Here is a 16,877-nt window from a genome sequence, read left to right on the forward strand (position 1 = left end):
TTATAGATGTAACAAACTGGGACACAGAGCTTTTGAGTGCCCAGAGAATGCAAAAACAAATCGAAGGAATGACATTGTTTCTCAAGCTAAGGGAGAAGCAATAGCAGTAGCAGTGATGGAAGAAGAAAATATACCAAAAAGAGGAGAATCTTTGGTAGTTAATAAAGTTTTTCTCAAACCAGCAAAGGAGATAGTTGAACCGTCACAAAGGAATACTTTATTCAGAACAATGTGTAAGGTTCAAGGGAAATGTTGTCAAGTGATCATTGATAATTTGGTCTCTACAAAAGTGGTGGATAAATTGAAGCTGAAGACAATGAAACATCCAACACCTTACAAGGTGTCATGGTTACAAAAGAGACATCAATTGTTAGTGAATGAACAGTGTGAAGTGGAGTTTCAGTTGGGTAAGTATAAAGACAACATTGTATGTGATGTGATTCCAATGGATGTGTGTCACATATTGCTTGGAAGCCCTTGGAAATATGGCACGAGAGCCATGCATGATGGGAAAATAAACATCTACAAGTTTGGAAAGCATGGTGTCAATCATACGTTGTTGCCTCTACAAGAAGAAGATGCACCAGGAAAGAATATTGATCCAAAAACTCTGTTACTAGGAGAAAATGAATACTTGAAGCAGATTGAAGAAAACGACGTAAATTTTGTTGTAATTTGCAAGCCCAAGGTAATAATGAATTCTACTAAAGTTTTTTATTTACCCATTGAAATTCAAGAAATGTTGGAGAAATATTGTGATATTATTGTTGATGATTTGCCTAATGAGTTACCACCCATTAGAAGAATTAGCCATCATATAGATTTGATTTGTGGAGAAAGTCTACATAACAAAGCAGCTTACAGAATGACTCCTAAAGAAAATGAAGAAGTTAGGAAGCAGGTGCAAGAATCGCTTGGAAAAGGGTTGATCAGAGAAAGCTTGAGTCCTTGTGCAGTACCAACAGTGTAGAGTCCAAAGAAAGATGGAGGCTGGAGAATGTGTACAGATTCAAGAGCCATCAATAAAATCAAAATCAGGTACAAATTTCGTTTACCTAGAATTGAATATTGAATGGATTTCTTGAGTAGAGAAAAGTATTTTTCAAAACTAGATCTTAAAAGTGGGTATCATCAGATAAGGATAAGAGAAGGGGATGAGTGGAAAACCGCTTTTAAGACAAATGAGGGATTGTATGAATGGAGAGTAATACCTTTTAGGTTGTCAAATGCACCAAGTACGTTTATGAGACTCATGAATGAAGTTCATGAAGAGTTCATTGGTAAATTCATAATAGTATATCTGGACGATATATTTGTTTACAGTAGGTCTAAGGAGGAGCACATGAGACATCTGAATTATGTCTTACAAAGGCTACATTAGGAGAAATTATTGCTGAATTTGAAGAAGTGTTCATTCATGAAAGGAGAGCTAGTGTAATTGGGTTTTGTTATTTTTGTTGAAGGATTGAAGATGGATCCAGAGAAGATCAAGGCAATCATGGAGTGGCCTTCACCTAAAAGTGTCTTTGAGGTAATAAGTTTCATGGTCTTGTTAGATTTTATAGAAAATTCATAAAGAATTTTAGTAAGATCAATGCACCTATCATTGAGACCATAAAGAAGGATAAACAACCATTTAGATGGATTACTAAAGTAGAAAAGAATTTTTAGCTATTGAACAAGAAGATCACTGAAAATCCTATTTTGGTTCTACCTGATTTTAGTATACCTTTCCAGGTGAAGTGTGATGCCAGTGGAGAAGCAACTGGAGGTGTTTTAAGTCAGGAAGATGGATGTATAGCTTATTTACTGAAAAGCTGAATGATTCAAAGAGGAAGTATTCTTCTTATGATATGGATTTCTATGCAGTTGTGCAGTCATTGAAGAAATGGAGGCATTATCTAATGTCAAAGGAGTTCATACTTTATTCAGATAACCATGGACTACAATATATTATGCGGCAGTAAAAACTTAACCAGAAACATGCCAAATGGGTAGAGTATCTTCAAGGTTTCCATTTTGTCTTGAAGGATATAACTGGGCAATCAAACAAAGTTGCAGATGCCTTAAGTAGGAGAAGTGCATTATTTCAAGAGAGTGAAATCCAAGTGTTGGGTTAAGTGAATTATTTCAAGAGAGTCAAATCCAAGTGTTGGGTTTTTATTTTCTTAAAGAATTATATGAAACAAATCCAGATTTTAAAGAGGCATTGAAGCTTGTAAAAATCCTGTGTTGATGGATAGGAGTAAATGGCTGGATTATTTCTTACAAGATGGACTGTTGTTTAAGAGAAATCATCTGTGCATACCAAACTATTCAATGAGGGGGAATTTAATCAAAGAAAAACATAGTGGAGGAATTCCAAGACATTTTGGCATAGAGAAGACTTTTGAACAGTTGAACAAATTTTATTTATGGCCAAAAATGAGATCTAATGTGGAAAAGTATGTGAGAACTTGTAAAATCTATCAATATGCAAAGGGAAGAAGCCAAAACATAGGTTTGTATGTTCCATTACCAACTACAGATAGGCCTTGGGATATAGTAAGTATGGATTTTCTTTTGGGCTTACCAAAGACTCAAAAAGGTAATGATTCAATTTTTGTTGTAGTCGATAGATTTTCAAAAATGGCACACTTTATTCCATGTTATAAAACTAGTGATGCTTCTCACATTGCTAATTTGTTTTTTAAGGAGGTTGTAAGATTGCATGGGTTGCCTAAGAGTATTGTCTCAGACATGGATTCCAAATTTCTTGGAAATTTTTGGAGGACACTATGGAAGAAATTGGGAACTAAAATAAGTTTCAATTCTGCCTATCATCCACAAACTGACGGATAGACTGAGGTTGTGAACACGAGTTTGGGCAATCTTTTAGGAGTCTTACTATAGAACATCCAAAATAGTGGGGTCAAGTTTTGGCACAAGTTGAATATGCATATAATGACTCACCTAATAGGAGTACAGGACAGAGTCCATTCCATATTGTTTATGGAATGCATCCAAGAGGAGTATCTGAGTTAAGAAACTTGGGAAAATAAGAGATGAGAAGTGCAGAGGGTGAAGATTTTGCTTTAGAAATGCAAGCAATACATGAACAAGTGAAACAATAGCTGCAGGATAGCAACATCAAGTACAAAACCAGAGAAAACATGAAAATAAGAGAGGTGAACTTTGATGTTGGAGATCTGGTTTTAGCACACCTCAGAAAGGAGAAGTTTCCAAAGAGGGAGTATAACAAATTCAAGTTCAAGAAAATTGGACTGTGTAGAGCACTGAGGAAATTTTCTGCAAATGCCTGTGAGATTGAGTTACCCCATAATGTTGGAATATCACCAATTTTCAATGTTGCTGACCCTTAGAAGTATGAAGTTGAAACTGAAAATCATACAGAAAAGGATCAAGAGACCCAAGAGATTCATTGGGTAAAACAATTACCCATAACAAAGGAATTGCAGCCAAAAAGAATTCTAGACAAGAAGGTGTTTAAGAAAACAAGGGGATAAGAGTACTTCGAGTAGTTGGTAAAATGGAAGGATCAGACAACCACTGAAGCTACTTGGGTTACAAAAGACATGCTACAGAAACTTGGCATTTCTGTAGATGAGCTCATGGACAGGAGCCCATGAAGAATTTTGTCCTCAGGAGTCTGATGCAGGAGCATGTGACTTGGAGGAAAAAATATTCAAACTTATTCCAAAAATAAAATAAAAAAATCTACAGGAAAAGGAGTGGGGTCCTTTAGCTATCAATTTCCATGCTTTTGTAGCTTGGGATAAGGATAAAATTTAAGAATAAGATCATGTTGTAATAATCGATTTATGGATAAGTTGTAGTAAGCTTTATGGATAATTGATTTAATCGCTCTATGTAATTGGCATGCTTTTCTAAGGGACAAGGACTGAGAGGGCTTTATCTATTATTTTAAAAGGAAATAACGGGACTTCTCTGAGTTAGTCGATCTTGGAGACATCGTCATATTGAAACTCTCTCTATGCATCTGAATTGGTGGTTTTCTGTCAACTGGAATTTGTATGTGTATTGGTTGTGGTTCTTTACTTCTGAACCTTGTTAATAATGATTTGGCTGTGTTTTTCTTATTGATACTTGATTTAAGTTTAATGTGTGGTTTTTTTCCATATATCGGCACGTCTATTCCTCTTACATGTGTTGTTGAGTTCCACGATAGAAACTCTGTTTAAATAGGAAAACCGTGAAGAGACTTACCCTGAACGAAGTTCTGGACTTGAAATATTATTGAATTTGGTTCATACCCATATCGGGTTTGAACAATTATCACATCGCAGAACCATAGTAGAGTGGGAAGGACCTTTGTAACCGCTAATGTCCGAAACTCTGACAGCTTGGACCCAAAATACTACAGAGAAGAGTGGAAAGGTTGTCGTGTCCACAAGGCTTATCATATCGCAAGCCTGGAGTGGGAGGAACCTAGCATTGGTGTATTGAAATCACCGATAGCGATACACGAGAGCTCACATGTTATTGCATCGGGGAAAAGGCTGTCAGAAGGCCGATAGTTAAAGCGTCGATAGTGGTGATGTTTATAGCGCATCTCTTTAAAATTCAGACCGATAGTGTATGTCTGGGGGTTAATATTTCCCTTTGTAAACCAGCCGATAGTGTAATTCTTGGGAATTAGCACTACGACCGCTTATAACTATCGACTATGTATTTTGTAATTTCTAAGGGATTACGGTTCCGATAGTGGAAAAGAAGATTTGTTCCCGTTAATAAGGGTCGGGGTGATTTGGAAGGAAAACATGATGATTTTAGGAAAAAGGGGAAACATATGAAGTAGTTAGTCTATCAATAGATGACTGATACACCAATTGAAGAAGAAGGAGAAATTTAGCCCGAGATTGAAGAACTGGTAACCGGGTTTGGAAGATTGTCTATATCACTTGCACCTAAGCCACCACAGCGTCTTATTCATTCTTTCTGCAACTCCATTTTGTTGAGGTGTATATCACTGTGCATAAGCTCTAATATATGTTTCGCCCTCTTACTACCGGAGGGGAAACTCACCCGATTCTACTTCCCATATACACAATTTTCATAGAAATCAAAATCCAGAGAGCTATTACTCATACCTTTTATTATACGTTTACCATGAAGTACTCGAAGGCCCTTCTCTCCAATATGTCCAAGCCTTTGATGATAGAGCATGGTCTTCTCTCTAAAGACCACTATATTTTCTGCTCCACTTTCATGAACCACAGAACTGTTGCACCCAACAACAACAATTCTACCTTGCAGCTTGTACAGAGCTCCAATCTTAACTCCCCACATCAATAGTAGTGCTCGTTGAACCATCATGCAAGTATCCTTCTCAAACACTATTTTTACACCTGCATCATCCAGCTTGGTTAAAAAAATCAGATTTCTTCCTAATGCAAGAATATGCAGAACACCTGAAAGTGTTCTAACCCTTCCACCTTGCAACCTCAACTTTACTTTTCCATGACCAAAGAAGACATCATCACCATCATATTTCTCATACTCGCAGAACCACTCTCTATGGGGAGTGCAGTGAAAGGATGCACTTGAGACAATCAACCATGACTCATGATCTAGATGTGTACTTGAAGAAGCCAAGTACACATCCCCACCTTCATCTAAGGTGGTTTCCGCCTCTGTAGAAGGAGAATCATCAGATCCCTTTCCTTTATCAGGAGCTTTAGATTTGCACTCCCTTTTGTGGTGCCCTTCCTTTCCGCATTTCCAGCACACCACCTTTACAGGTTTTCCTGGAGATTTAGATCTCCCACTCGAGGACTTATTTTGGTTTTTGTTCTGGGACCGTCCTCGTACAGACAAGGCATCATCATTCTGTCTCTCTATATTTTTCTGTCTCATCTCCTCTGTTAGCAAGGATGAGACTATTTCATCAAACTGCAAGGCAGTTGCAATGCTATCTATTGCAATAACCAGACTATCCCACGAATATGGTAGAGAACAAAACAAACTAATGCACTTATCTTCATCTAAAATTTTGATATCAATAGACGATAACCGACTTACCACAATATTAAATGCATTCACATGCTCTGTCAGCGAATCTCCATCTTTCATCCTCAAGTTATACAGCTTTTTCCGTAGGAACAATTTATTTACCAGAGACTTAGAATTGTACAAAGTCCCTAACTTGTCCCACAAAGCCTTAATTGTAGCTTCCCATGATACATTCAGCAATACTGAATCTGAGGCACATAATCATATTGTGTTCTTTGCCTTCCGATCTAACTTCTTCCTTTCTTCACCGGACACTTTCATTGGTTTAGTACCCAGATCTACCGCGATCCACTCACCTTTATCCACCAACAAATCCTACATCTTGAGTTTCCACAACTCAAAACCTTGACCATTAAATTTCTCGATCTCTATCTTTCCACTACTTGCCATCCTTTTTCACCACCAGAATCGATCTCACAAATCTCCCACTGAACACGGTCTCCCACAGGCTCGAGCGAAATCCCTTAGCAACAAAGGCATCCCCTTGAAGCCAAAACAACTCTGATACCAAATTTAGATTTTAACCCCATACAAAAATTACCTGCATATGAATTCTAAAACAAAAAAAATAAACAATGCGAGAGCATAACACATAAAACACACATACACATAGAATTTCCCCTGGATCCCAAAACTAAGACTACTAGCTTGATTCTTCATTATTTTCCTTTCAATGTTACAATACATATTTATACATGTCGAAGCATCCAATACCATGGACCGAAAACCATCACATCCAAAACCATGGACCGAAAACCATCGCGTCTAAAACCATGTGCAAAAATCATGCACAAAACCATAGGTAGGTCTGCCCAACCTAACATAGGGTCCAAAACCAAACCCCATATAGTGGGGTTACCTGCACCCCTCAAACCCCCTGTGACCCCCCTTGCTACGCAATCGACACAACAAACGAGGGGCTCTGCCCCCCTCCTAACCCCCCAATTAACTACATGAGCTAGTCGTGGAAGGAATATAACACAACCCAACAGTTAGGAATCTCTTGTAGGTTTCATATTTGAATGTTGTATCACTGTTTACACCTCTTTCCTACACTAGATAGCTTTCATCGAAAATGAAAAGAGTTCTTTTTGTCATATTAGTTGCATCATAGGCATGTTCGGGTGACATCAAGTTTTGAGCCTTGAAACTGAGACATTGTTCGAGATCAAAATCAAAATTCATCTCAATTAACCTAAGGAGAATTTGAAACTTAATGACACACATAGGGGTCTAGGCTAGATATGTGCTCCCACGTATTTAAATGTAGGAGTTGTCATTGTTTGCCAGCTTTGTATCCTGGGGGTGAAATCTCATTCCACGTATGTAAGTGTATATGATTGTTCTCCACATACCTTAATTTATATCAGATGGAACTCCATGTATGATAATTATATGGGAATGCTCTCATTGAACAATTATGCATTAGATAGCACTACTACGGACTTCACTCCCACGTACAATCGAGTATATTTTTGGAGCCCCCTATAGGTTGCTATGCATCCATAGGTAACCAAGTCGGCCACCTTGTATACTATGATTCACCAAACAAAACATTTGGGGAGATTTCTTGCACATACGTTAAGTCCTTGGTTTTCCACGGTGTAGATTGTAGTTCAGGGTTGCTTGGTAAGCCTTTTTCCTAGTTTACCCCTTTGTTTTATTTAGTCTTTTTAATTTCTAAAATCAATTAATTGATCACACAACAACATCCTCCCTGTGGAACAACTCCTTAGTAGATCTTATCTTGAGACTAATGGAAATAGTTTCAGACTATACCAATCAAGGGAACCCCTCTGTCAAGAATCCTGGTCCTTTTCCTTATTCTGGAAATATTGGTGCTCTTTATATGGAAACGTTATCACTTCTCGGATTTACAGTTGTGTTTCCAATTTGGTTATTTTTTACCCCTTTGGTTCTCAATTCCCAAACTGTTTCTCAACCAATTTCTCCTCCACCTGAGCAACATCAACCTGATGTTGATCCTAAAGTTGATGCTTTTCCTTCTTCACCTTTTTTGTCTTCTTCCTCATCTTCCTCTTCGTCTGGTGGAAGCCTGCAAGTTTGTAGCCAGGTGGATGAGAATAAGAATAAAAGGAAGATTAAAAAGAATAAAAATAAGTAGGGGGTAGTGTTTGGTCAATTTAGTGAAGTCTAAATTGCAACTTTTAAATGTCAACTCGGGGCTCGTAAGTTGATGAAGTGAGGTGTACTATATGTACTTAGATAACCGTTTTCTTAATCTTTTGTCGTTTTTAGCTTTTTTTAAGTTTGTTTTCGAATGTATCTTTCCTACTGTGATGTGATGGAAGTGTAATAAAGCAAGTGAAATGTGGATGATTGTGGTGATCTCTAAATGATTTCTCAAAACTTAAAAAGTATTCTACAAGAAAGCTTGAACAACAACTGCAATAAAATCAACTCTTAAAGGAAAATAAAGACATCAAATAAAAGACTAATGACATCGGCCCAGTATCTCTGCTGCTGAATGAAAATGAAAATGAAATCTATATTAAATCCAACTAAAAGTAAGAAAAACTATCTCACACTATTTCAACTCTTCAACTTAATCTTTTCTATGAAAAGATATCATGAAATGTTAAGCAATGTGAAATCTAAGTGAAACTACATAAAAGAGACTAGTCACAATACTTTAACTTTCTCTTAACCTTTTGCCTTTCAGCTGAATTTATCATGTAAGAAACAGTGATGAATAAGTCAAGTAATGTGAGTTCTAAAGCAAACTAAATCAAGCTATACTAAGTGATATTTTGGCTCCCAATAAAGTTATTTGATTATGGAAAAGGAACCATCAATAGATGAACAACTTGATATCTAAGAGCAGAAAGTAAATGTGCAAGTTAAAGAAATGACAGTAAGGAAAATCAAAACTGCAAAACAATGAAGGTCAGCAACATAGACAAGATGATCACGCATGCCACTAGTTATGAAAAGAAAAGAAGGAAAATTGTCCCGGGCTTGCCTAAGAAACCTGCATAACACACTGATCAGTCATGAACATAAAAGTGCAGAAATGTAAATCAACAAAAATCAGAGTTTATGTACAGATAATATACATGTTGAAAAGAAATAAAAACGCAGCAATTAAAAGACATCTGTACAGCTAATATACATGAAACAAGAAAAAGAAATGCAGGAAATTAAAGGTTACTGTACAGGGCTTCAGCAAACAGGGTCCCTCTGCCTACTTCAGCCGGTTCAAGGAGCAGTTATACGCTTAAATGCAAAACAGTCTTCGCATGTATTGACAGCAAATGTAAAAGTACAGTGGGGAGTTCAAAATTACATACAAAAATGATTACCAAACGATTAACTCTACAATGTTCAAAGACGCTTTATTTATAAGGAGAAAGCAAACTACTTTAACGAGATCTATGCTATTCAACCAGCTGTTTAAAAACACGTGAATCCTCTGCGTCCCCGGATCTAGGTAACTGTCATCGTGTTCATTCAATCTGGAGAGTATGGCTATTGGATTCGTGCTTCTACATTGTCTCCGTGGCTGAGGATGATGCCACCTAGCTTCACGTGCCCAAAAACAGAGCAACGCAGAGCCGTGCCACCGCTGAACACTTCTGTTGACCGGTATATGCCTCCTCGTTGATTGCGGGCTTTTATGGCTGTTTTGGGTGATCTGGAGGGACACGTACCATGTCCTTGACCCCTGGAACTTGCCCATGTGGCTCATGTTCTCAGAGGACACTTGTAACATATTGTTTAATAAAACAGCTGCGGAATCCTGTGCTGGCTGTAGAAACCTGGATCAGCTGCGGAAACTTGTGTTGGCTGCGGAAACGCAGCATTCTGAACCAAAATTCTAAACCAAACAACAGCCACTTAACATAGTTAGAAAACCATGTAAAAAGTCCTAAAATACAATGATTTAATCAACTTGGTGGATGAAATGAGTGGGAAAAGGAGGCTGAGAGGTGTATGTGAAGGTACAGGTTCAAGGCTCTACATACCCCCACTGTGAAGGTGTTGCATGTCCTCATGCAACCAAAACTTAGTTCTTTTCCTCAATCCATGTGCTCTGATGCTTCTGCAAGAACATCCAGCCTTCTTCTCTTTCTCCTTGATGCCAAAATGGTCCTTGGTTTCTTGACTAGACACTTGAACTTCAAATTAATCAATGTCCTGCTCAGCTTCTTACACTTTTTCTTCAACTTTCTATTCTTCTTCTGCCACAGTCCTAAGTGAAGCATGGTATTGTCATGGACAATCTTGTCCACCTTAATTTTCTCTTTTAATGCTTCATTTTCTTGTTTAATGTGCCTGTTTAAGACTTCTAGCTCAAACGCTTCCTGTTTTAAAGACTGCACTTGTACATCAAGTGGCAAGGTAGTGCTTGGTCCTGCAGCTAATTGTTCCAAGGACTCTAAGTAGTTATATGCTTCTTGCTGGGTGGAATCTACCTCAGGTGTTTTTCTCGGCCTCAACTCAAATTCTTGAAAAGGAGGATTGTTTTCTCTTTCCAACTGAAAAGGACTTTCCTCGCGTGGAGGACTTGCCTCAATGTCTTGCTGGTCTGGACCTTTTTCAGGTGTTCCTTCACCTAAATCAATAAAGTGTGATTGTTTTTCTTGGGTTACACTTTTCTTTCCTTTGATCCTACTGCTCCTCCTCACATGTGGACTAGTGCTCCTTTTCTGTGCACTCTGTTTTTCTTTTTGTTTCTTTGCTGAGGCAGCAGTTTGAAGATTTGCTAACCTTTCTGCCAAAGTTTGAGATTCTTCTTCTACATATGGTTCAGGGGATGGATATGTCTCTTGAATAGTTACTTTACCTTTGTTCTTTTTCTGCTTCTTATTTCTAGCTTCCTCTTCTTCTTCCTCCTGAACAATTTCCTGAGTGTCTACTGTAGGAAGGTCTTGGGCTGTAACATTTCTTTCTCTCCTCCTACTTCTTTTTGGGATTTTTGGAGAACTGCTGGCAGAGGCTTCAGTCACTTCTTGGAAGTGATTTCTGATCAAAAACTTTTCCCTAGTATCGTTATTAATTTTCAATTGATCTTCAATGAGAATTCTGATGAGCCTGTGATGGTAAAGGTGGGATTCAATATGGCCTACATGTTTCTGAATAGTAGAGCTCATTTTCTTCAGGCTTGCTAACAGAAAGTAAGGTAAATTAAGGGCATGGCCTTCCATAAAATTAATCATAATCCTTGCATGATACATGTACATGGTGCCAAAACAACCCTCGCATGTAATAAACTTTTGAACAAGTAATAACAGCGCAGACCATTCCTCTTTGATTACATGCACAAGAATTCCTTTAGTAAATATAGAAGTATCCATACCTGGATTTTTGAGCATGACTTTCCATCCTTGATCATCCAAACCTCTGTTTTTAAACCATCTGTCTCCCTCTTGTGGTAAACTGGTTGCTGCTGCTATTGTGGCCTCTGTTATTGTAAATTTCAAATCCCCTACCTCCACTACGTGTCCATTAAAGGACAGAGCAAAAGCTTTAGTGACTTCCTTATTATAACCTCTGAACTTTTGAATAAATTTCAGCAACTTTTCTTTCTTCAATGACTCCTTCATCTACGGATACCCCTCTAGGTATTTTGGGCCCTCAGGTTCAGCGCTGAGTAACTTTCCCATTCTCGGCTTTCAACCCCGGCTGAAAATTTTACTGTGTGTGGACGTTCAAGGGAAAAATGAGCTGATTACGGGATTCTTAAGGTAAGTGGAGTGGCCGTAATCGAAATGCAAAACGTATGCAGTGACTGTAATTAGGGTTTAGAGCAAAGCGATGGAGGTTGCACCGGAAATGGAGAGCAGAGAATGGTATGAGCACGAGGTAAGAAACATTCACGGGTTTAGCATCAAATGCATGCAGGAGTGGAGTGATAAATGGGCAGTATAACCGCTGAGTCCTTTCGAATCGGTTGGCTTACGCCACGTCTCAACGTTGGCTGCGGAAATTATGGTGGAGGAGAGCCGTAGTACAGTAGGTCACTTCTTCCACGTTACGGCCAATAAATTAAAGAGCAGCCCCATTTCGAGTTTGAATTATTAGTGATTATGAGACCGTTAGAAAGGAATGAGGTGGATGGATTATCATCGTGGAAGAGGAGTGATATGGATCTTGCCGTATCAAATCATTGTATTTAGTGGAATTTCCATGATCTAATAACTATGCATACAATGACATTAAATTGTTATTTGGTAGAGATTTTGATCATACCTTTGGAAGTTTGCCATTTGTTGATTAAGGCTTCTGACCCATTATTGCTTTTTGATCTTGCAGATGCCTCATATCTTTGCTGCCTTTGGTGATGATGATGCTAACCTTTGACTGTGATTTTTTTTTTTTTTGAAAACAGAGTGCTGCTGGCTGTAGAGACAGAGTGATGCTGGTTGCGGAAATTGTTTCGAGCTACAAAAACTGGTGCTAGCTGCGGAAACGGTTCCCAGCTGCGGAAACTGAGACAACATCCCTTTAACTGCACAAATATAGTTAGAAAAAGAACTAACTGAATGAAATAGTCCTGAGAGGGACTTTTATTGATGGAATGAAATGAGTGGAATGAGATGGAAATGAAGTGGAGTGAAGTGGAATGGAGATGAAGATGAGATGGAGGTGAAGATCGAAATGACAAGTGAGGTGGAGTGAAGATGGAAAGGAAGAGAGATTTTTTTTTTTTTGGAAAATATAGAGTGTCAGGTGTCCCTTATTTTCACTCTACATTTTTTGTATAAGACTGCCAATCTATGATTGGTTTTCAGGCTTATACAAAAGATTTTTTTTTTCAACTGGAAGGAACAAAGACTAGGCTGATGGAGGAGAAGAATTCTTCTCCACCAGCCTCATTGCAGAATTTTCTTGAAACATTTTGACAAATTCCTCTTTTGAGAGTGGCTTATGATAAATTTTCAATCGGTGGCCATTCACAATAAGAGGAGTTTGAAACTCATCAATAGTTTTGACTCGAACTGCTCCATTGCTAAAGACTTCATCAATCTCATATGGTCCAAGCCAATGAGTCTGAAATTTCCCTTTGAAGTCTTTAAACTTGGAATCAAACAGTAACGCCCAATCTCCCTTTTGAAACTTTTTCTCTTTGATATATCTGTCATGCCACTTAGTTCTTTGGTGCTGAACTAGATCAGTCCTTAAAATTGCATCTTGTCTTATTTCATCTAGCTCATTCAGCTACTCCATTCTGTGCTTTTGGGCTTCTGATAGATTCATCCCCAACTGAACTGCCATCTTGAAGGTCTTGACTTGAAACTCAATGGGGAGCAGGACTTCTTTCCCATAAACAAGTTCATAGGGAGAATGTCCTGTTGTGTTCCTCCATGTAGTTCTATAGGCCCATAAGGCTTCAGGAAGCCTTTCTGCCCAATCTCTTCTGTGGAGATGAACAGTTTTGGTGATGATGCTCTCAAGAACTTTGTTTGTGGATTCCACTTGACCATTTGCTTGCGGATGGTATGGAGTAGAATTTTTGTGCTTGATTTTGTATTCTTCCATCAGCTTCTCCATCAAGTTAGATGTAAATTGACTTCCCTGATCTGTCACAATTTCTCTTGGGACACCAAAACGAGTAAACATATCCTCAAAAAGAAATTGAAAAACTGAATTTTCAGTGGCAGAAGGCAATGCCTTGGCTTCTACCCATTTAGTAACATAATCAGTGCAAACCAATATATACTTCTTTTGTCGAGATGGTGGATTAATAGGTCCAATGAAATCTAAAGCCCATTTTTCAAAGGGTTCGATGAGTACCTGTGGCTGTAATGACATTTCATTTGAAAGAGTTGGTCTCCCAATTCTTTGGCAGCTGTCACACCTTCTAACATATTGTTTTGCATCTTTGAAGAGAGAAGGCCAATAATATCCTAAAGAAAGGATTTTATAGGTCGTCTTCTTGTCAGCAAAGTGTCCACCGCATGGTTCATCATGACATGCCTTAAGGATGTCAGGCATTTCATCTTCCCGAACACATCTTCTGATCACACAATCTAGCCCTGTTTTGAACAATTCATTCGAAATCCATGAATACTTTGAACTCTCCTGAATGATTTTCCTTTTCTCGTTAGGAAATAAGTGTGGAGGTAGCTTCCCTGTAACCAAATAGTTAGCAATATCTGCATACCAAGGAGTTTTAGTAGTTACTGCAAAAAAATATTCATCTGGAAACTTATCCTCTACAAGAGAATCTTCGTTAGTATTTTGGATTCTAGACAAGAAATCAGCTACTATATTTTGTTTCCCTGGTCTATCTAACACAGTAATATTGAATTCTTATAAAAGTAAAAGCCATCTTGTAACTCTACCATTAGTAACAGGTTTGTTCATGAGATATCTAATTGCAGAATGATCAGTATGGACAAAAGTTTCATAGCCTGTTATATAATGTCTAAACTTGTTAATTGCATGCACAACATCTAAGAACTCTTTTTCAGTCACAGTATAATTTAACTCAGTGGGAGTCAAATTTTTACTGGTGTAGTAAATGGCATAAGGAACTAAATCCTTTTGACCCAACACAGCTCCTAGAGCTGTATCTGAAGCATCTGTAGAAATATGGAAAGGAAGTTTCCAATTTGGCCCTCTCAAAATGGGTGCTTCAGATATTCTTGTTTTTAAAGTTTCAAATGTAGATTGACAGTCAGGATCCCAATTGAATTCACAGTCTTTTGTAAGTAATTTGAAGAGAAGAGATGCTATCTTGGTGAAGTTTTCAATAAATCTTCTATAATATCCAGTAAATCCAAGAAAACTTCTAACATCTTTTTGACAATTTGGAATAGGTAACTTGGAGATGACTTCAACTTTTGATCTATCAACTTTAATTCCATCTCCTGAAATATGATGTCCTAAAACAATCCCTTCAGTAAACATCATAAAACATTTTTCATGACTTAATGAGAGATTTGTTTCTTTACATCTTATAAGGACTTTTTCCAAATTTTCTAATGCCTCTTCAAATGAATTACCATAAACTGTAAAATCATCCATATAGACCTCTACACAATCATGAATTAGATCAGAAAATATTCCTAGTACTGCCCTTTGAAATGTTGCGGGTGCATTACATAATCCAAAAGGAAGTACTCGGTAAGCAAAAGTTCCCCATGGATAGGTAAATGTGGTCTTGTCCTGATCTTCAGGTGCTACCTGAATTTGATTATAACCACTAAAACCATCCAAAAATGAGAAGTACTTTTTGCCTGCTAAAGTATCTAATATTTGATCAATAAAGGGTAAAGGAAAGTGATCCTTCAAATTTGCCTTGTTCAATTCCCTGTAATCAATGCAAACCCTCCATTTACCATTATTTTTAGGTACTATAACCAAAGGAGAAACCCACCGGCTATCTGAAATGGGGTAAATGAAGTTTACATTAAGTAAATTTTGGAGCTCTTCTTTCACTATCTCCCTAAGGTTTGGATTCATCCTTCTTTGAGGTTGTCTGATTGGTCTACTGTTTTCCTCAATGTAGATGTGATGAATGCAAGTCTTAGGGTCAATACCTTTCATATCAATATACTCCCATGCAAATGCAGTAGAATGTTTTTGCAAGATTTTGGTTAGCTCCCCCTGTCGTGATTTTTCCAAGTTTCTGTTGATATTCAATGTTTTTCCTGGAAAAATCTCAATGGCAGAACTACCAAACTCTTCCATAGAGAAAAGAGACATTTGTCTAGATGATAGATACTCAATGTCAGAATCCAACTGAAATTGTGTGTGGTCATATTCTGAAGATGGTTCAAATTTTTCTAATGTGTTCAGAATTTGACTATCTTCACTAATCTCAGAAATGGTAAAGACAGGTTGTATAGTATCTTCATCATCAACCCACTCATTATCTTCTATTTCTGTAATTGCTTTTGCTGGAGGATACAGATTGAACTTCTTTGTCGAATTACCATCAGAAATATACATATCCCCAGACCTACAACTTATGAAAGCATCAGCTGTGGCTAGCCAAGGTCTTCCTAAAATAAGAGGATGTCCTCCTAGATTACTCTTGGGAGTTAAAATCATGAAATCCACTGGATATTCCCAAGAGTCTAAGGAGACTGGAATGTCTTCTAATACACCATCTGGTTTAATAATTGATCAATCTGCAAGTTGCAATAAAGTAGGTGTAAAAAGAAGGTTAGGAAGTTTTAGCTGTTCCATAGTCTGTCTACTCATGATGTTGATAGCAGCCCCTAAATCAATCAAAGTATTTGGTATTTCTACCCCATTGATATGTGTTTTAACAATTGGACTACTGGGATCTACATATTTCTGCATAGTAATTTTTCCCATCATGATATCTACAATTTTCCCTACCAGGTGGATCCTTCTGGTATCTCTTGGTTTCCTTCCTGGTCTTTTAAGACTCAACTTCGTTATTGTTTTTGCTAGAATAGGAATCTCTTTAATGGCTTGTAACAAGGGAATCTTGATACAGACATTCTTCAATTCATCTAGAAAATTATAGTCAGGCAACCAAATTTGTTTTTCCACTCCTTTGTCAATTTGTAATCTTTCAGGAAAAGGAGGTGTGGATAAAGATGCAGGTTGCTCAACTATGGGAGTTGTGGGGGTTAACTCTTTTTCTTTTTCTTTTTGAGTGTTTGGGTTTTGAAGAGATGCTTCAGAACCCTTATTGGCTTCAAGAGACTCTTCCTAAAAAATGCTTTGCTTTTGAGCATTTATAGAAGGTTTGTCTAGGACTCTACCTGATCTGAGTTGTACTTCATTGAGAGGAACAATCATATAGGTAGGAAATTGTTGACCTTCCATCATGTAAGCATTTTGAGGGTTTTTATTATTGGGGTTTGGCAATGGCTGAGAAGGAAGTTGATTTGACTTCT

Source organism: Pinus tabuliformis, chromosome 1_1 (genome assembly GCF_031772625.1).
Source record: "Pinus tabuliformis cultivar Carrire ecotype Pingquan chromosome 1_1, CPIR1, whole genome shotgun sequence".
Taxonomy (NCBI): domain Eukaryota; kingdom Viridiplantae; phylum Streptophyta; class Pinopsida; order Pinales; family Pinaceae; genus Pinus; species Pinus tabuliformis.